Here is a 22,937-nt window from a genome sequence, read left to right on the forward strand (position 1 = left end):
CTGGTCTTTATTTGTTTTGTTTACTGAGAGGCTTTTGAGGTAAGAATATAAAAAAAAATGAAAAAAGACTTTTGATAAATGTTGAGCAAAATTTCTGTTTTTTTTTTTTAATAGTAGAATGGAAAATTGTGATATTCTTGAAATCTGGAGCTGTCCAATTATATGAATCAGAATCCATGGTGATCAGAATTTTCTCTACTTTAAACATGGTTTTTCACTGAAATGAGTATGTTAAATAATTTGGTTGACTTTCAAAGAAGTGGGTAATCTATGCTTGGCATTTTTTACCGTTTCCCTTGGTTCATCACAATGATGAAGAATTGCATCGTTAAGTCCAAACACTGTGCTAAGGGCATGCTTTTACTCTCCAGAAGGCAGTCTTGGCTCACTGCTTTTTAAGTGCTGAATCAGTTTCTTGTTCACCATTATAACTTTCTGACTTACCACAATGTCTTGATTATGTGCATTTCTTGATTATGTGGGGGTTGACCTCATGGCCTTAGCATCAAGTGACACCCCATGCCCTTTATAACTGTTTTCATGACAGGATCTTGCTATGTTACCAAACTGGCCTGACTGGGATTGAACTTTTTATCCTGCTGCCTCAGCCTCTCAGAGCTGAGATTACAATTATACGGAATCTTAAATGAAACCGATACTGCAGGACTGGTGTATGTCATGAGTGAGTATTTACAGTGGTCTCCATGGTGTGTGGCATGATTCTAGTCTACTCTGCAGTTTCCTGTTCTGCTATTGTTTTGTTAACAGGCATAAAGGAGTAAATTGTCAGGTACACTGGAGCAAAGTCCTGGATAGGGGACATTTGGATGTGGCTTAAGGCAATGTAATACATGTAAGAAATACATCATGAAATAATAGTCACGGGGTAATATATTGGGAAGGACAACACATAGTCACCCAGTTTTTGCCACTTTTTCAGGAGACCATTTTCAAACCAGTCAAAACAAGAGGTTTGTCTAGTTTTTTTCCTCAAAAGCCTATGTAGAAGACTATTTAAAATCTTCACCTGGGAAAGCATTCCAACGTCCCCAATGAGTAGAATACTAAAAGCCAACGTTTAATGTCCCATCCAAAGGAAAGAGCATGGCCAAGAGGCACTCATGTATGTCTGAATGTGACCTTTCACATTTCTTCCCAGCCTTTGTGACGGCGGTGGCTGGATCGAAACGCAGAATGTGCAGGTGCTCAATTGTGTTTGTCCCCAGGATCGTTAATGTCTGCCAAAGCCTGTGAGCCTCCAGGATGGGCATAGCTTTTCATGTCATTTTTATTATTTAAAAAAAGGTTCTTCCTCATGCCGGTTCACAGGCCTAACGCTGAGAGGTCTTTCTGAGAGTTTTAGGTGGATGTTAGAAAAGTAGCTGAAACATATTCTTTTGTTTCCCATTTAAGTGAGTGCAGACAAAAAAAAAAAAAAAAAAAAAAAAAAAAAATCACACCAATTCTCATTGAGAGCAGCGCTTACATAAAGCAGTGGAAAAAATTTCCTGAGCAAACAGCAATAATTATGGCTTTCATTTATTAAATACTGTGCTGTGTGCTTTATCTGTCAGCGGTATTTTGAGAATTAGGTATTATTCACTCCATTTTGCAGACAAGAAAGTGGATGTTCTGAGAAGTCAAGAAAATCAACCAGGGTTAAAGTTAGAAAACAGCAGCCCAGTTGGAAAATAGCAGAGCCAGAATTTGATAGCTGAGCCCTTGTTCTCAGGTTCTCCCAGGCCAATGGCCTTGACCATTCAGTGGAAGGGCCCTCCAAAATCTGAACTACACTTGGTTTCTCTATAGTCTGCTGCCGGACCCTAGTTCAAAATAAAATTGAAATTGAATAGCAACAACAAAAGTCAGTCTATCTAGATAAATCTTGGTGGACAAATGGGATTTTTAAATTGTAAGACTATAGCTAGGCTTTTGTTTATCAAATTGTCTGTATAATTGTTGTAATTTATTGGTCAGTCTTGCCTGTATAATAAAGCACTATGGAAGCATAGCCTGCTTTCCTTAAGGGTGTGATGTGGTTAATTCTAAGTTTATAATTTAAGCAGCTGATTGATATTGGTTAGTGACTCTCTGTGGCTCTATGGCACTTTCTATTGAACATTTTTGGATAATTAATGTTGTAACCTTGAAGCTTTTAAAAATGTTATCAGAGGGGCTGGGGATTTAGCTCAGCGGCAAAGTGCCTGCCTGGCAAGCGCAAGGTCGTGAGTTCAGTTCCTGGTACTGGAGAAAAACCAAAAAAAAAAAAAAAAATGTTATCAGTATACCAGTGTATCAGAATCTCAATCTCTCTTTCTCTGTCCCAGTCTCTCTCTCTCTCTGTCCTGCTGAACATCAGTATTTTCAGGGATGTTCCACTTCCTTTGGGTCCCTTGGAGAATGCACAAGTCAGCCATTATCTCAGCTGCTTTCTTTCCAAAGATGGTAAAAGAGTTTCAGATAAAAGAAGTTCAGACTGTGCCTCTCTGCCAAAGAAAACAAATCCAATATCTCTCTTATGGATCTCTTTTACCAAAGCCCAAGGGGAAGACTATATTAAAATGGTGCATTAAGTTTTCAAACACCACTAGAATTAAAGTAATCATAAACTTTACATTGCTTTGGATCTCAAATTCTTCCAGGTGATAGGTGAGGAGATGTCAGAAGACTTTTCTATGGCCATCTCCTTTTTACAGGCACACACAACCACAGACCCCTCACCTTTTACACCCCTCCCACCCCATCTTTCACTCTCAGGAACTCCCATCTCTTAAGGAACAGATTTGCATTAGGGCTCTGAAGTTAAATGTCCTCAATCGGATTCTGACAAGTGCTTTAGATTTACCATAGACCAGTTTTCATGTACTTCGAATTCTCAGTGTTTTAGTTTTTAATTGTAGTTCTTACAAGGTAAGGGATTTTTATGAAAACATATAAGTGAAAAGAACAATTTAAAATTTTAAAGTCCATGTTTTCCAAGAGTTCAATCAGTTGTGACATCTGTAGTGAAGCCTTCATTGATTGTCCCAACAGGAGCTGATGGTTCATATATTTGGTCCTATGCATTTTTCTTTATGCTATTAAATTCTTACATTTCTATATCTTCTCTTTTCCCTACAGTTATCTGTACAAAGTAATTTTATAAATACTTTCTTGGTGAGTGCATGTTGAATAAGTGTGAAAAAAATAGTAAGTACAGTACACAGAAGAAAAATTAACATACTAGTAGTTGATACTACGTGTGACATGAAATTGCCCTGTGAAATTTATCAAAAGTGTACCTTACTTTTTAAAGAGATCACAGAACACTTCATAAATATTAATGCATGGTCAAGATCAGGTCAGCATCCATAAAAATGAAGAATTCCTACAACTTCCAGAGGTCTACAAAGAAGGATTAGAGGCTCAAAAATCCAAAACCCAAGTTGTCAGGAGTCTATGGAAATAAATGGTAAATGATTATGATTTAGAGGTTGTGGGGGAATGAAAAGTAATCTAGTTTACTCAAATCTTATTTGTCTAGGAGCCAAGTAAGTTTATATTCCGTACACCTACACTGAAGGACTGAGCGGTAAGCTATGGGCTTGGAGGATTTTTTAAAAGATAAATTCAGGATTCAAAATTCCCAAAAAACAGAAGAAAAGAAAAAGTCAGAAGACAGACTACCTGAGAATTATTATTACATAAAGGAAACAACAGTTCACTGAGAGTCATCTGTGTATCAGGTACACAAGTTCAACAAACATTTAATAAATCTTACTAAACACCTAGCATTTTTGAGCGGATATGTATGTATATCATTACCACAATCCTATTAAGTATCAACACTATCATCCCCACTGTATAGTTGAGAAACTCGACGTCTAAAGGGGTAAAGGGCCATCTCAGGGTCACAGCCAGTAAGGGACAGAGCTTGAGTGTATTAACCTCCCAGGGCTGCTTACCTAACGATCATAAATGGGGTGGATTCAAGTGGAAATTTATTGTCTCAGAATTCTGGAGACTTCAAGTCTAAAGAGAGGTGTGGGCAGGCTCACACTCCCTCTGCAGCTTGCAGGGGAGGGTCCCTTTGTGTTTCTTTCATCTTTTGGGATTTTGGGGACAATCTGGATGTTTCATGGCTTGTGGATGCAGTATCTAGTTGCTGCTTCTGGTAGTACTTGGCTGACTTCTCTGTGTTTGTCTCTTTAATTTTTACTTACTTATCTACTTTGTGGTCCTGGGGATTGTACCCAGGGTCTCACACTTGCTAGGCAAGCTCTCTGTCACTGACTTCCCAACTTTTATTTTAAACTTTGAGAGAGAATCTCACTAAATTGTTCAGGCTGACCTCAAACTTGTAAATCTCCTGCCTCAGCCTCACTAGTAGCTGGGATTATGGGCGTGTGTCACCATGCTTGCTCTTTCCTTTGCTTAGAAAGGCACAAATAGTACTGGGCTGAGGCCTCACCCTATTCCTGTATGATTTCATTTTAGCTAATTATGTCTAGAATGATACCTTTTCCAAATAAGGTCACATTTTCACATTATAAGGGTAGAACATCAGCATATCTTTCTTGGGACAAAATTCAACCTAGAACAGCCCTCAAATCCATGTGTATTTTTATTTAGGCACTGTGCTACGTCTTGTCTCCTAATGTGCAATTTTCCACTTCACTTATTTTTCACTAAACTTTGTTGTGCCTTCTGTGTATGAAAACAGTTTAGGTGGGGAGGAGGTTTAAAAATGTTTTACCCTTAAATGAAATAAAAACTAAGAAAGAACACAGTGACTTTGTTATTCTTACAAAAGATTTGAATCCATGTTTTCCCCGTGCTTCTCTGATCATTCAAGAAAGCTTGGCAAAGTATGCTTTGTTATAATTTGATGCCTTAAGGCTGTGGTGATGAAGTTTTTCCACCTTAACCTGTTTGATGGATATGGCAAACGCCACAGGTAATCGCAGTTCAGGGCACACACGATGCACAAATGCAACGGGAGGAGGTGGAATGTCCAGGCCTCTCTGGGCAGTAGAGTGACAGGAGATTGACCTTTGGTGTCATCTTGAGGAACCCTGGGTACCTGACCCATCTCTAATCTTGGGAAGAACCATCGCCCTAAACTTGCTGTAGTTATTTACGAATAAATGCTCATTTTGCAGGAAAAGAATTTTAAAAGTCCATTATCTGTTCTCAAATTACTTTTACACTTATTTACATGAGTATTAAAACAAGATGAATAGACTACTTTTAGCACAGACTTAGTTCAGAGAAAATAGATCTCCCATGTACCATACGTGCCTACATACACACAGCCTTTCCGATAACATCCCCACCAAGAGTGGAACACTTTCTATTTATTTTTTAATTTGTATTTTTTATTTTTTTATTTTTTCTGGTACCAGGAATTGAACTCATGACCTCGCACTTGCAGGCAGGCGCTGTGCGGCTGAGCTAAATCCCCAGCCCCCTTAATTTGTGTTTTTATTAATACATGTTTAAAGTACATAATGAATGCATTCCTCATGGAGTTGGTGTATGCTCATAACACATCTTAATGCTTTTCTTTTTCCCCGTCTCCTCCTCTCCCTCCACTCTCCCTCCATCTCTTGGATCTTTTCCCTCTTGCAAAAAATTTATCTCCTTGTTTCCTATTATCTGTCTTTTATCCTTCTTTTTAATTATTCATGCTTTGAGTTTCTCACATAAGAGAAACCATTTAATTTTTAAGCTAGTGCATCTGATTTATTTTACATCACATCATGGTCTCAAAGTGATTTTTGGTCTCCAGGTGCCTTATGGTCTTGGTTTTCCTACAAATGACTTAAATTTATCCTTCATTATGGCAGAGTAGTACTCCATTGCATATAAATACCACATTTTCTTTATCCATTCATCTGTTGATGCACCTAGAAGCCATTTACAAAATTTAGCTATTATGAATTGTGCTGCTGCAAACATGGGTATGCATGTGTCACTGTAGCATGATGTCTTTAACTCTTTTGGAAAGGTACCTAGAGAGGAATAGCTATGTTGAATGAAATTTATAGTCTTAGATTTTGAAGATTGTCCACTCTGATTTCCACCGGAGTGGTTCTAGTTTACACCCCCACTAACAACAAAGGGTTCCTTTAACCCCACAGCTTCTTCAGCATTTGTTGTTATCTAATTTCTTGATGATAGGTATTCTTTTTGTAGCAAGGTAGAATCTCAGGGTTAATTTTCCTTTCCCCAATGACCAGAGATGTTCAACACTTTTTCATGTCCTCATTGGGAATTTGTACTTTTTCTTCTGAGCAGTGTCTGTGCATTTCAATTGCGCATTTCTGATTGGGTCTTTTATTTCGGAGGTCAAATATTTTGAGTTCTTTATATGTTCTCGATATCAGTCCTCTGTCCAATTCTATACGTTGTCTCTTCACTCTCTTTGTTGTTTCTTTTGCTGTGCAGAGCCTTCTAATTTGGTATGATCCCACTGGCTGATTCTTGATGTCACTTCTTGTGCAACTGGGACTCTGTTCAGAAAGTCCTTACCTGTGCCTATGTCTTCAGGAGTTTTACTTGTTGTATTTCCAGTATATTGTTTCTCTTTTAAAATTTAGATCTTTCTTTGATTTTGATTTTAGGCAAGTGAGTAGTGAGAGATATGAGTCTAGGTCAAATCTTCTGCATATGAATAGCAACTTTTCCAGCATCATTTTTTAAAGGGATTGTCTTTCCTCCAGGGTATGTCTTTGGACCTTTGTGAAATATCACATAGCTGAAGGGGTCTGGAGCTGCTTCTACATTCTCTATTCTGTTCCACGGATTCATGTGTATGTATTTGTGCCAGTACCATGCTGTTTTTTTTTTTTTTTTTTAATAGTGTAGCTTTGTAATATAATTTGAGATCCAGGATTATGATGCATCCAGCTTTGCTCTTGTTACCCAGAATTGTTTTTGCTATTCTAGGTCTCTTCTAGTTCCAAATGAATTTTAGGATTGTGTGAGAAATGCTTTTGGTATTTTAACTGGGATTAAAGCTGTATAGCAGTTTTGGAAGTATGGTCATTTTGACTACACTGGCTCTCCCTATTCCAAGAACAGGGGATATCGGATATCTTTCTATTTTGTAATGTTCTCTTCAATACAATTTTTGAGTTTTTATTATAGAAGTCTTTCACTTCCTTAGATAGGTTAATTCCTAATATTTTATTTTTCTTGATGCTATTGTAAATAGTACTTTTTCTGTTTCTTTCTTGGAGAGTTCATTATTGGTGTACAGAAATGCTCTTAATTTTGTATCCTGCTACACTGCTGAATTTGGTTACTAATTCTAGTTTTTTGGTGGAATTTTTTTGGTCTTCTGTATAAAGGACCATATTGCCTCAATTAGTGATAATTTGACTTCTTTCTTTCCTGCGCATATTCCTTTCATTTTTTCTTCTGGCCTGATTACTCTGGCTGAGGTTTTGAGGTGATAGTTGGCATTCTTGAACCATCCTTGCATCCTTGGTCAGGATGTACTATCTTTTCGATGATTTGTTGCATTCTCTCTTTCTCTTTTTTGTTTTTTGTTTTATGAGACAGGGTCTCACTATGTAGTTCAAACTGACTTTGAACTCACTATGTATCCCAGGCTGGTCTCAAACTTATGGCAGTTCTCTTGCCTCAGCCTCCTGAGTGCTGGAATTACAGGCATGTTCCACAATGCCTGGCATGGTTTGCTGCATTCCGTTTGTCAGTATTTTGTTGAGGATTTTTGCTTCTGTGTTGATTAAAGAGATTGGCCTGTAGTTTTATTTTTGGCTGGGTCCTTGTTTGGTTTTAAAATCAGGGTAATATTAGCTTGCAGGAATGACTGTGGGGAGTACTCCTTCTTTTTCAGTTTCATTAAAGAGTTTGAGGAGTACTCATATAAGCTCTTCCCTGAGGTTCTTGTAGAATTCAGCAGGGAATACATCAGGATTTGGGCTTTTCTTGGTAGGCTTATTTTTTTAATTAGTGTTTCAATGTCATTTACTGTTACTGGATTACTCAGGGCTTTTATATCTTCTTGGTTTAGTTTCGGTAGCTCATATGTATCTAGGAATCTATCTATTTCTTCTGAATTCTCTAACTTATTGGGGTATAGATTTTCAAAGTTATTGCTAATAATCTTCTGGATTTTGATGCTCTTCATTATGATTTCACCTTTTTGTTTTCTAATTGCATTTATTTGGGTCTTTTCTTTCCTTTTGGGGGTAAAATTGGCTGGGGTTTTGTATATTTCATTTATTCTTTCAAAGAACCCATTGAGTGTATATTTTTTAGTCTTAATGTCATTAATATTTGCTCTGAACTCTATGAACTCTTCCTTGTATCAGTTTTATATTTGCATCATTTTTATATTTTTAGACCTTGAGATGCATCATCAGGTTATTTAATTAGGCTTGCTTTGCTTTTCTGATAAGGGCATTCGTAATGATCAATTTCCTTCATATATATATTTGAGACAGGGTCTTGCTATGCAGTTCAGGCTGGGACTTGAACTCACTATGTGGCCCACAGATTGTCTTGCCTTAGCCTCCCGAGTGCTGGGATTATAGGCATGTGCCACCATGTCCAGCTAACATTGCTTTTATTGTGTCTCTAAAGGTCTGGTATGTTATACTGACATTATTGTTTGAGTCTAGGAACTGTCTCATTTCTTCCTTGATTTCTTTTGTGATCTACTGATTATTCACTAATGTATGATTTAGTTTCCACTTCATTCCAAGCAGTCTTTGCCTTTTAAGATGTGTGTTGAGAATTTTGCTGTAATTCTAATGGATTTACCTTTAGAAGTGATTTATTGCTTTTCTCTAACAGTCTGTTGTGTTGGACCTCTGGGGTTTTGATTATGATGTGTCTTGAAGATTTTTTTTTTTCTGATCATGACTATTTGGGCTCCAACTTTCTTCATTTATCTGTATGTTTAATTCTTTGCCTGTATATGGAATATTTTCTGCTGCTATAGTTGTAAATGGGTTTTTTCCTGCAATTTGTGATGCCTTCTGATTTTTTATTACTTCCAGTTACTTTTACATGATCTTTGTGTCATGAGGCAGTTATTGGATCCATTTTTCTTGTTTATTTTTTTACAATGCCTCTGAGCAATTTATCACTGACATTATCCCTGTCTTCTAATTCTGACACTCTGTCCTCACAATGGTTGCTTCAGCTGCTCATGTTTTCAATAGTATTTTTATTTTTATCTATTTATCTTTTGGTACTGGGAATTGAACTCAGGACCCTGCACCTGCCAGGCAGGTGCTGTGCCAGTGAGTTATATCAGCGACCCTCATTAGCATTTTTAAATGCTTGAATTTCTTTTTGGTAGTTTTTCATGGACTAAAATTGTTTGCTAACCTGTTATTAATATTTTGCATGATTTTGTTTAACTCTTCCAGTTTCTTATTAGTGTCTTTTATAAATGTCTTTTAAACATTTTGTTTATTAAGATATACCTGTTTAAGTATATCTTGTGTTTGCCAAACACTTTTTATTTTTTTATTTTTATTTTAAAGAAAATTTTATAAAAAATAAGAATAATGGCAGAATACAAACAACACAAAGTAAGGACATTAAAAATGATACAGGGTTTCAAACCAAATGATAGAAATTAACAGTGGTTGTTATATTACATATTGTTATTTTCAATGAAGTTGCTCAGATTACCAGATGGAAGAATAGAAGATTGATCAAAGCATTAAAGGGAAGAAGAAAATAATAATTTAAAAGAACACCTTTTTGATCTGTTTTTAATTTCTTTTTTTATCATTTTGAATAAGTTCAAAATGATAACATTCAGCTGTGTGGTTTTTGATTTCCTCCAACTCCGCATCCCAGGGATCAGCTTTGGGAGAATTGGGAGTTTTAGGAGGCATTTTGCTTTCTTGTCATCTCATGTTTCTATTGTGTGAGTGTGTGCACATGTGTGTGTATGTGTGTGTATGTGTGTGTTGTGTATGTGTGTGTTGAGATTTGTGGGTCTTTTTGGTATGGAGAGCTGTTTAGTTTGTATGTGTTTTTTAGTGGGTATGGCTAACTATAATGTTTTACCTCTGGTCCCAAGATCTGACCACTGCTATTAATTTGGGAGAGGAGGATGCAGTATAATTGGCCTAGCACCCAGTTTTCTGGGAATGAACTGTAGTATTGCTAACAACACAAAGGCAATCCGGATATTGGCATACTTAGAAAACCTATTAATAGCAACAACTGTGTCTCCTTGGCAATAATTAAATCAGTAACAATAATAATATCAAAGGCAAACTGGATTTTGACTCACTATAAGAACCAATAATGTACTACCCTTAACCACAGAAAAGAGATCTATACTCATTGTGTAAACACTAAGACAAACCAAATATTGATATACAGTAAATATTACTAAATGCAACAATTATGCCTTCCTTAACAATCAACAGTAATTGCATAGGGTTAACTATCCAAAGATTAATAAAACTTACTGGTTATATTAGTAAAGATAGGGTGGGGAATGAGAGAATAAAAAGAGAAAAATTTGAAAAATTAAGCAAAGGAAGAAGAGGAGGAGAGAAATGTGAAATAGAGGCTCCCATTACGAGTAAAAGGAAGTTAGCAGAATTAGATAAAGGTAACAGAAAAGAAAAAAGGGAAAGACAAATTAGGAAAAAAGGAAAAAATTAAAAAGAAAAAATAAAAAAACCTGAAAAAGGAAAAAAACTCCCAAACTTTTGAATACCAATAAAGAAGAAAAAAAGAGAAATGAATAAAAGAAAAAGTTCCTCTGTGTATTTGAATGAATGGTTTCCAAGGTCCACAGTTCTGGAACCCAGCTTGTCACTATTTCCTCCTCCAGCTGTGTGGGCTGTGGGTCTGTGAGGTGCTCCCCTGTTCCCGAGGCCTCTCTCCTCTCTGTCTGCCAACCTCAGGCTGAGGGCAGTCTCCAAATGGAGAAGTGTCCTTGTTCACACTGGTAGAGGGGGAAAGAAATCAGACCTTTCAGCTGTGCTGTATGTAGGCAGTAGGGTGAACGTTCACCCAGTCTGCAGGATTTAATGTCAGCACTTTCAGACCCAGCTACCTCTGAAACCCACACCCATCAGGCCTGGCTTCTTGCCATGGAGTATATGGCCTTGTGTCTTCTCTGGCCTGAGCTCAGACTTATCAGGGGGTCTATGTCTAGCCCACTCTCTGTCCACAACTATCTCCATGGCTGTCTCTCATCCAGTCATTGTGGGAAAGTAATACTGGGAACCCTGATGTAAAGTTGTTTGGTAGTTTATCTGTGCCTCTGTCTAAATGATCAACCCCTCTCTAAAAGTGGTACCTGAACAAACTCTCTGGCAATATGGGAGATGCTTCACTAGATTCCTTCTCTAACTGTAATGCAGTGCATAAGGAATCACTTTTGGAGTAAACCCCACACTTTTATGCAGTTTACAATAGCCTTTGGCTTTTGTGAAGGTTAGTACTGCTGTCCTGGACTGTTGTTTCTCTTGGAGCTCCTGACCTTGGGGGCTGTGTTGGTTACTTTTCTCCTGTTGCTGAGACAAAACACCCAACACTCACAATTAAGGAAGGAAAGGTTTATTTAGCTCACAATCTGTGGAGGTTTCAGTCCGTAATGAGCTGGCTCCAAGGCAGGATAGCATGGCACAGAGGCAACAGTTCATGGTGGTGGAAGACAGCAAAGGCAACAAGAGCAAAAGGAGGAGGGAACAAGCCTCTTTTCCTTCCTTATATTATATGCAAGCTACCACCCTCGGGTGGGTGCAGCACTCACACCATCTCTATACACATCTTTTGCACAGGCTCACGATGTTGACAAAGTGAGGACTCTGGCCTCCTGCTGAGTCACTTAGTTAGACTTCTAAACTTCTCAAGTTGACAAAATGAGCAACATCCTAGAGAGATAAGGGCGTGTCCTCTACACCCTAGGATGTAGAACTGCTGAGTTACTTAGTTAAGCTTCTAGACCTCTCAAGTTAACACAGTATATCAACCATTATAGGGGCTTACCTTGTATCTTCATAGATAGGTTCCACTCCTTGGAAGCTAGGGTGAGCTCTGAGCCTGCTCTGTTCTTTTTTTGGTATTGTGCTTTGTTTTTCCAGTATCTCTGTAGTTTTCAATCTTACTGTCAGTTTACTCCCAATTTCTTATGTTTTTATAAACTCATTACTTATATTGATCTTTTAAAAATATCATCTTTGTTCAGTTTTGATAGGCTAGATATGCTTAGAAATTTATCTATGTCTTCTAATTTTCCAATTGATAAACATATAAGCTTTCAATATAGTTGCTAATATGCCTGTGGGTTTTAGTAGTGGCCAAACATTGTGTCAACAGCCTGATGTTGCTGCTGTTTAAATTTCTAGGGGTTTGTGTGCAATTAGCCATCCTTTTCTTCATGACTGTCTTTTGTGGCTGTCTCCCACGTAGTCACTGCAGTTGAGTGTCCTTATGCAGCCTGAAGTGTGGTTATTCTGTGACTCCTGATCTCAAGAATAGCATAGCTTCAAATCCTAAGCCTCCTCTCAAATTAGCTCTTAATTATATGACTCTAAGATATCGTAGGCATTGCAGTGTATTTATTATTCAGAGCTTGTCTGCCATGTGAGAGGAGTCATTTTCAGAGTAAAACTCTGCCCTAGATTTACAACTCATACAACAGTAGGTTTTTTACTTTAGCCAAGCCTACAGGTCCATGGTTTGTAAGCAGGGCTGCTGGCTCTCTCTGGGCCTACCTAGTGCTGTGATATTGTTCACAAGACAAAGTTAACATTGTGGACTGCTTCATTCATTTCTCAATGTGGTATTCTATTTTTCTGTGGCTTGTAGTTTTCCTATTGGCCCTTTCTTGACTTCTACTGCTGTTTTTCTCTTTATCCTTACTGTGAAGCTGTTTTCTAGCAGTCTTGATGATTGGTCCTGCAGAGACTACCACAAAGCACCTGTTTCTACTTTACAGTCTTGTCTCTGCCTTTCCAGAATTTCTTATATGTAGAGTCATACGCTCCATAGCCTTTTGAAATTGGCTTCTTTTACTCAGTAATAGGCATGGATTTAAGTTTTTTTCTACGTGTATTCATGGCTTGATAGCTCACTTTTTGTAGTGCTAATATGCCATTGTATGGATGTACCAGAATGTGTTTATTCATTCTCCTGCTGAAGGAGAGCTATAGCCTCCAAGATTTGGAGATTATAAATAAAGCTGCTGTAAAAATCTATGCGTAAGGTATAACTTGGGTAAATACCAAGGAAAGTGATTGTTAGATCATATGGTAAGAGTATGTTTTAGTTTTATAAGAAACTAACAAACTTTCTTTCCAAGTCTTTCCATTTTGTAGTTCCACCAGTCATAAATGAACGCTCCTATCGATCCACATCTGTGTCAGTAGTTAGTGGTGTCTGTGTTCTGGATGTTGGCCATTCTAACGAGAGTGTAGTGGTATCTCATTGTAATTTGAATTTGCATTTCCTTGACATATGATGTGAAGCATATTTTAAATGATTCTTTGTAATTGCATATTTTCTTTATTGAAGTGTCTGCTAATGTCTTTGACCTATTTTTAAATCAGGTTGTTTATCTTCTTATTGTTGACTCTTCAGAACTCTTTGTATATTTTGTGTAATGGTACTTTATCAGGTACTTTTGAAAATATTTCCTCTCAACTTTCAGTTTTTCTTTTCATGTTTGTACCATTCTGTTTCACTGAGTGGAAGTTTTTAATTTCAGTGAGATCAAGATTATCAATTCTTTTTTTTTTTTTGATCATACCTTTGATTTTGTAACTAAAATTCACCACGAAATTGAAGGTCATCTAGGTTTCCTCTTATCTTTCTGTTTAGAGGTTTTATAGTTTTGCATTTTCTACTTAGTTTTGTCATCCATTTTGATTTAACTTTTTTGAATGGTATAAGATCTGTGTCCAGATTCTTTTTTCTTTTTGCATGTGAATGTCCTGCATTAATTGTTGAGAAGATTATCTTTTTTTCCGCTGTGTTGTGTTCCTCCTTAATCAAAAATCAATTGGCTCTATTTCTGAGCTCTCTGGTTTGTTTTATTGATCTATTTGTCTATATTTCACCACTCTCACATTGTGTTGAGTTTGGGTAGTTTGAGTCCTCCAATTTTGTTCTTCTCCTTCAATACTAAGTTATTGAGTTGACTATCATGGGTCTTTTTTTTTTTTTTTTTTTTTCTTCTTTTGGCTTTTTGGAGACAGGGTCTTGCTATGTAATCTAGGCTGGCCTTGAATTTACTATGTAGCTCAGGCTAGCCTCAACTCATGGCATTCTTCCTATCTTGGCCTCCTGAGTGCTGGGTTAATAGCTGAGTGCCATCACACCCAGCTTTTTGTGGGTCTTTTGCCTTTCTATATAAGCATTAGGATTTGTTTGTTGATATTCAGCAAATACCTTGCCAAGATTTTGATTGTATTGCATTAAATCTATAGATTGATTTGGGAAGAACTGTCATTTTGATAATGCTGAGTCTTCCTATCTGTGAACCTTAGGTATATCAGATTTATATCTAAGTGGGAAAGGGATTCTAATCTAAATAGTATTGTATTTTTAGTTTCAAATTCTACTTGTTCTTTGCGCTTTAGAAGAAAGCAGTTGACTTTTGTAAATTAATCTTGTACACTACAACCTTGTAATCATAGTTAGTTCTAGAAATTTTTGTTGATTCTTTTGCATTTTCCACATACATAATCTTATTATCTGTTCAAATGCAGTCTTATTTCTTCCTTACTAACCTTCATCTCATTTATTTTCTTTCCATATATTATTGTGTTAGTTAAGAATACAAATTATTTTTAAATTTGTAAAATTTTAGATAGAGAATGAATATCAAAATGAATTTATTTGCTTTAGAAAACTTAGGTATCAAGTATATGTAAATAAAAATTACCTATAACAAGGAATAAGATAACAGTATTATATTACAGCATGAAAGAAGTGAAGTGTTTTCTTTTTTGTTGTTTTGTTTTGTTTTGTTTTTCTTCCAGTACTGGGAATCGAACTTACAACCTTGTGCTTGCCAGGCAGCAAAGAAGTGTTTTTGATTTAGAAAAATTTTCTTAGTTGACTAGGGCTCTGTATTCTTTCTCCAGCACTTTAGCTAAGTCATTCATTTAATGAAACTCACTCACTTTTATCTTTCAAAAGTTTTTCCCTTTCCTGTCTGATAGATTATTACAATAGGCTCCATTCTGAAATCCTTCTCTCTTTTTCTGCTATATACTTTCTCTCTGTCCTGCTACCCTGTCCCATGACTTAAAATACTCTATATGTGCTAGCTTTTTCCAAGTATTTTCTTTGGACTTTTCACCCCTCCAGGTCTCCAGCCTGGAATATAGAACTCCTATTTCTACTTGCCTATTAAGAAACACAGATTTCAAATGTCATCAGCATTAATAGATGTTTCAAACAGTCAAAGGCAATATTGTTGATTTCCACCTTCTTACTGTGGTTTATTCCTCCAGTTTTCCTAGCTCAAAAAATTAGGCCTTTCCCTACATTCTCGTGTAGACAGCAGCAGGAGCGTGCTAACTGCCCCTCTACTCCCAGTAACAGCTGTTCTTTAATTCATTACTCACTCAGCAGCTAGTGGTACCTCTGAAATGTAAATCAATGACGTTCTTCCCTTGAGTAAAACCATCCACCGAGTATCTTTCTATTGCCTTTACTGTAAATTCATTCTCTCTCTCTCTCTTTTTTCTTCCTTTTTTGCAGTATTGGGGATCAAACTCACAACCTTGCGCTTGCCAGGCAGGCACTTATGCCACTGAGCTGTATCCCCAGCACCCTTTCCTGTAAATTCATTCAGACTTCTTACCTTTGCCTATAAAATCCTACTGAATCTGGCTTTCCTCTAACTACAAATTTAGCCTCATTTCCTGTCATATTTCCCATGTGACTGCTCTCCGGACCGTTAACGTTTACTCAGTGAACCCTGAGCTTCCTTCTACGAGCATTTATACAGCTGTCTTGAACTGACACATGGGTGCCCTTTTCCTGTCACTTGGATCTCCTTTTGAATGTAATTTCACTCACTTTGCTGTAGCCACCCAGTCACTCTCTAAAACACCCCTGGATTTAGCATCTTTGCTTAGCATTTCTTACTATTTGACAACTTCTTTCTTTCTTTAGACATTTTACTGTATCTTTTACACTTAGCCCTACTAGAATGGGATATTTTCTGACTTCTTTACTCATTGTATCCTAGCTGTCTCATTGTCTGGCTCCAGACAGATGCTTTGGAACTGTTTGTTAAACTCATAGGCAAAAGGCGGGCATGGTTGTGCACGTCTGTAACCCCCAGCACTCAGGAGGGAGGCTGAGGCAGGAGGATCGTCATGAGTTTGAGACCAGCCTGGGCTACAAAGTGAGCTCAAGGCCAGCTTGAACTGCATAGTGAGACCCTGTCTTAAAAAGACACACACAAAAAACTATCACGGGCAAAGTCAACAGCTTGGCATTGAGCCTACCCTATACCAAGTGTCCAGCTGAGGGGTTGAATTCATAGTCAACAAGATCCAATTCCTTCTTTCTCAAGAAGACTGGAGCCTAATGGATGAGAATGTGAAATGAACATGTAATTCTGATACAGTATGGAAGCTACAGGACATCAGGATGGGGTGTTTGAGGGACACAATGGGAGGAAGGTGAACTGAGCTTGGGAAAAGGGATGGTCTGGGAAACCTACCCAGAAGATGTGAAATATTACAGGACGTTCTGGAGAAAAATCAAGAAGCATCCAAAGTAAAGTGAGGAGGGAGAGTGTTCTAGGGAGAAGGAGTATGAAAAGGCCTGAAAGTAAAGTTGCTCTCTATCATCTCAATTTCAAAAAACTGCACAAAACTCAAAAAAAATCTCATCTTTTCTGAATGAATGTCTTCAGCTTATTTAACCACCTGGAAAAATATGTGTGTACTGCATACAAATTAAAACAATACTACATATAATTGTTTTGTAATTATGGCTAATGGTTTTAGTGTTCTAAAATCTGGTAAATCAGTTCATTTTCCGTCTTTGTAAGGATTGCGATCAAAAACTACAGTGAACGTTTAAATTTAAAACAAATTATTATAGTGAAAGACACTTTGCCATCCCTTCTCCTCACAGTACCCCACTTGCCTCAAACACACTTAGCCCATCATTCTCTACTTTCTGAAGCAGAAAGTAGAGAAGTCCTGGAAGTCCTTCTTCTGTGTCTTCAGTTGTGTTGTCATGGCTGCCTTGATGTCTTGCACTGATTAAAAACATTTACATTTCATGGTCATTTTGGCCTTGAGAAAGAGCCAGAAGTTGCACGATGGCAAATCCAGTAAGTAATGTAGATACGGACACACAGTAATATTTTTATGAACCAGCCTTTCTATTGGGTGCCACTGAGCCACAGCATTCACTGTATTTTTGATCAGTCTTTGTGAAGACATAAAAGAGGTTCTAGAACTGCTTCAGAAAGTGTCAAGAATTACGAGATAAGTGTGTTGGAAGTGAGGAGATTAATGTCAATGTGTCTTTTACTGTAATATCTTTTTAAAAATTTAATATTCATTGTATATTTTGATCATACCTTGTATTGATCATACCTTGTTTCAATCACACCCAGTCATTTTATCCTGGTGTGAACTATTCCCTTCCATTAACTATTTAGATTTCTTCTTTATGGTTTTCTAAAATTTGTTATGTGTTTGCTTGTATTGTAAGTTCCAAAAGTAAATATGACCTTTCAGATTCTGATAGCATGAAATATAGAATAATCATTAGTCTTTTATTTCTACATCTCACAATGCCATATGTTGTTCCTTTGAAGTACACATGCCTCTCCTGTGTCAAAATTGTTAGTCTAAAGTTTGTCATCTTGGGGCTGGGGATTTAACTCAGTGGCACAGTGCCTGCCCTGCAAGTGCAAGGTCGTGAGTTCGATTCTCGGTACCAGAAAAAAACCAAAAAAACCAAAAAAACCAAAATAAAGTTTGTTATCTTGTATACATGCAGAGAAATAGATTTCCGTAATTGCATTACTTTGTGCTTTGCTACTCAGAAATTTCCCTAGACCTCTTTTTAGATGTTTGCCTTCTTTCACTATCTAAAACTGTGATTTTTTAGCCTTTTTTATTAATTGGGATCACCTGTGAAGATCAAATACTTAGACCCATGTTTGACCCCAAGAAATTCTAATTTGGTTCTTCTGGAGTATGGCTTTAGTACTGAATTTTTCAAGTTTGCTCAAGAGATTCTCCTGTGTAGCCACTGTTGGGAAAAATTGCTCTTTATGTATTGCTTCTCTGTATATGGCCTGGGAATAATCTGCTGCCGCATCACTTGAGAACATAAAAATACAGAATCGTGGGCCTCCACCCTGTGGTTGGTAGGTCAGACTTGGTGGATCACAACCTGTATGTTAACAAAATTGCACTGAGGATTTTAGTCTTTTCTTTAAGCCTGCTGGTCTCACTGTGAATTTCACAATCAGTTATAAAAAATGATAAATGAGAAAAGTTCTGATATCTGTCTCTAGGGGATCTTATTGTTTTCCCAATCGCAATTGGACTTCTACCTGTAGAAGTTTTTCTTTCTTTTTTTTTTTTTTCTGGTACCAGGAATTGAACTCATGACCTTGTGCTTGCTAGGCAGGCGCTGTGCTGCTGAGCTAAATCCCCAGCCCCCTGTAGAAGTTTTTCTATCTGAATGGCTTACTATTTATGTTTGAGCAACTATTAAGAGTCTCTGTGTTCTTAGTATTTCATATTTTTCCTATCAGTGAGTTCCCAATCCTGAAGGAGTATTTTCTTGTTTTTCTCCCTTGTCTAATGAGGGAGTTTTAAAATATGGTTGGCTCATAAGAGGTCAAGGTATTGTTTAATATTTTGTGCTCAGAAAGAGTAATTGCTCAAAGCAAAAAATTTTTCCCACTTTTTCAAGTCACATTCTATGTAGAAAGCTTATGTGTCCATCAATACCAATTATAAATAATGCTATCACTAACGTGTACTAGTTTTATACAAATATCCCCATTAGATTTGCTTCTCCAATTATAGATGAGACTCAGGGAAGAGCATCCTAGAAGGGATGACTTCCTTTCTGAGACGTGGAGAGTTTCCGACTCTAATTTTTAATTCTGTCTGTAAAGGCTAAGGGGTGCTAACATACAAAAAAGAAATCATCTGAAAGAATGTTTCAGGTCCGTAGACCTTAGAAAAAGATATGAAATAGTCCAAGGAGAATGATCAATGATGAGGCAGTTAAATACACTGAGAGAAACCCCGCTTCCAAAGCCTTAGGGAGAAAGTGGAAACCACATCTAAAAGTCACAGCAAAGAAAGTTAGCCAGGGAAAGCACCTGGCCCCAACAATGCTATGGCTGAGCTCATAAAAGCAGTAGGCAATGATGTAGCTAGTACCCTGTAAAATTTGTCAGTGCACATGGAAAAACAGAGGAATAACCAGAAGCCTGGTACAAATCAAACAGCATAAAGACTGCTAACTAAGGGAGAACCGAGAGCAAGAAAGGACCACAGGTCTGGCCCAGGAAAGCTCCCATATTGCCCATCAACCCAGCCATATGCCTCAAGCGCTTCAGTAAACTATTTTAAGCACAAGATGTTCAAGGAGGCAAGGGAAGTAGGGGGACATTTTCAGAAAAAAAAAAAAACAAAAACAAAAACAAAAACAACAACAAAAAAACAAAACAAAAAACAAACAAACAAAAAAACCCCTAAAGCAGTAACTGTAGCAAGACAGCAGCACCTTGGCCATTAATTGCAGGCCTCCATCCAGGGGACAATTTCACAATCAAGGAATGGTCCCTAAAACTACACCGTTTAGCCCACCGCTCCTTCTCCCAGAGTCAAGTGGGCACAGAAGCTGTAGTTATAAGATGTACAATGTGAACTAACACCTATCCCGTGGCGTGTGTGCTAACCATCACTGTCACAAGGAAGCCTGAAAACAGTGGGGGAGAGGAGAAGCAGAGAAAGTGACCCCAAAAGAGGAGCTTGCAATAGGACTCTGCAAGAAACAAATGCCTTTAATAAATTCAGCAAACACTTTAAAATGACCATATGAACTAAACAATGGTAAGAATTGTGATTATAAATTTGAATGCCTGGTTTACTTTTATTCTTTTTTTTTTTTTTTGGTACCAGGAATCAAACTCATGACCTCAGGCTTGCCAGGCAAGCATTTATGCCGCTGAGCTATATCCTCTGCCCACTTTTATTGTTTATCATGAAGAAAGATTAGAGAGGTTTATCAGATAACTTTGGCTTGACATGTCATGAACGGAAACGGTTACCTGGAAATCTTGTTGCTCTACACACAGTTTGTGGACCAGTTAAATCAGGAGTATCTGGCAATCTGTTAGAAATGCAAATTTTGGAGTCACACAGCTGCTGAATAAAAATTTGGGTTTTCACATTAAAGTTAAGAAGTGATGGTCTGGTGTGCTTGGCTGAAGCAGGTGGTTTGCTGCTTTTGAGGAGGACGCCTTGGTAGATGAGGAATATTTGCCTTAGGTGGAGGGAGTGATTGTAACATACTTGCCTGGGGCAAAATGGGCACTCAACAGTGACTGCGAGGATGTATGTAAGTCACATGACCCTGACTTAAAAGTTTGAACTGAGATAGGAACAGAATTGGGTAACTGATCCCAGCTGGCACCCTATGATGAGGAGTGTTCAACAGTAACAATGGTGATTAGCTAGGAATTGAAGTCAGATATACTGAATGACAGTCAGTTGTAACTGCTAGAGGTAGAGAGTGAGGAGAAACATTCACGAATCCTGATCTTTCCCTCTGGGATGCCTCATTATTTTACATTTTTGGGCTCTCACAGCTGCATGACTGGGATCATAGTTATTTATATCTCTACATGTAATGTTGTAGAGTCCTACTTGATCTTCCTGCTTCTGTTTTGGTTCACACAAGTTGACAGTGATTCTTTTAAAATCTGAGTCAGATTGTATGATTTACTTACAAAATCTCTGTTAGTTTTCCCAGCACTGTGACAAAACGCCTGAGAGAATCAAGTTAAAAGGAGGAAAGGTTTAGTTTGAATAATGGTTTCAAAGGCTTCAGTCCATGGTTGCTTCACCTTGCTGCTTTGAGTCTATGGCTGCACAATCGTGGTGAGAGCATGTAGCAAAGATGGACTGTTCACCTCATGATGGCCAAAAGACAAAGAGACAAAGAGGGTTGGAGTCCCAGAATCCTCTTCAATGGCACCCTCTCAATGACCTAACTTCCTCCCACTGGATCCCACACTTTAAAGGATCCACCACTTTCCAGCAGCAACATACACTGCAGACCAAGCCATTAACACACAGAGTTTGGGAGCACATTTCAGATCCAAACTACACGACCTTCTGATGGCTTTCTACCTTACCTGGAATTCAGCAGGGAAGAAAAACACTTTCAGCTTCATTTCTTCATAGCTTCCTCCTTGTTTATGTCTTTCCTTGCTGTTCTAAACTTAGTCCTCTTCCCAGAGATTTCTGTGTCCCTCCCCTCCTTTTCCTTCAGGTATTTCCCCAGATGTTGCTGCTCTCCTTAGGTCTCCTCTGGCCTGCTGGAAATTTTAGTGCCCAGCCACCTCATAACTTCCATACCTCCATCTTCCTTCTTGTCTGACACTCTGTATTTTAATTATTTATTTTTAGATTAATTTTCTCCTATGCAAAAATGTAAAACTTTGGGAGGGTTAGGGTTTTTTTGTCTGATTTGTATTTGTTATACTGTAACACCTAGAAGAGACCTTGGCATTCACAGAGAAGATGCCAGATGAGTAGTTATTTAGTGAATGAACGGTTGCATGGATAAAATAAAAATCATAATCTATAGATAAAAACTGAGGCAGAGTAACTTCATCAGTCATACTGACTTTTAGGAAATGTACATGTGGTTGTATAACCTCTAGTGACCTGCCGATGTGCTGAGGGTAAAATAGCAACCTTAATCTCTTGTCCAAAAATTATGGCTCCATGTACTTTCCACTGGAGATCAGGCTCCCTCGCTACTTGGAGACCTGTCCCCTTCCTCTTTGTCTCTTGATGCCTGTTCCTTGATCTTAAAGATCACTATCTTAGGGAGGTCTTCCTTAGTTCACTCCAATCTGAATTTGGTTCTTCCGTTAGCACTTTTGCAAGTCCTGTGGGTTTCCTGTTCTGCCACTTTGTAGGAATTATGAATATGTATTTATGTGCTTTTGTAATGCTTGTCTTTCAGATTTTTTGCTGCCATGCTAAAAATAGTGCCTGGAACAATCTATTAGACATTTAGGTCATGTCCAGTTTTATACCATTATAATTATACCATAAGTTTGTCACTAAATCTCCTCCCCCATTGGTAGTTCTGCTTTAGGAGTAAACTCCAAAGTGTGAGATTTATAAATTGAAAGACATTAATCTTTTATTTGAAAACTTGTTAAATTCTCATAATTAATTCTGTAATTATTAAAACTTCCCATAATTTCTAAGGTTTACCTCCCTGTGTATCCTTGTAAAGACCATAAATTTAGTTTTCAAAAATGCATTTTTCCCTAAGTGTGGTGGCGCTCACCTGTAATCTCAGCAGTTGGCAGGCTGAGGCAGGAGGATCACCTTGAATTTGATTGAAGCCAGCCTGGGCCACATAGTAAGTTCAAGGTCAGCCCGAACTATATAGTGAGACCCTGTCTCAACACCACCCTACAACAAATTTTTCTTTTGCAAAGAATAAGTAGTATTACATTTTAAATTTAATTTGTTTTTATTTAATTACTTGTGGAGATGTACACGTATTTTCTATGTTAACTGGCCTTTTATTTTATTATTTTTTTTAAAGAATAAAAGAAGGATAACATAATAATAGGGGGGACTTAGCAAATTACAGACAAAATGGTAGGAAATTATCAATGGTTATCATTTTACATATTATTATCTACAAAATAGTTTCTCAGGAAAACAAATAGACAAATA

This window comes from Chinchilla lanigera, unplaced genomic scaffold (genome assembly GCF_000276665.1).
Source record: "Chinchilla lanigera isolate Chin_1 unplaced genomic scaffold, ChiLan1.0 scaffold00043, whole genome shotgun sequence".
NCBI classification, from domain to species: domain Eukaryota; kingdom Metazoa; phylum Chordata; class Mammalia; order Rodentia; family Chinchillidae; genus Chinchilla; species Chinchilla lanigera.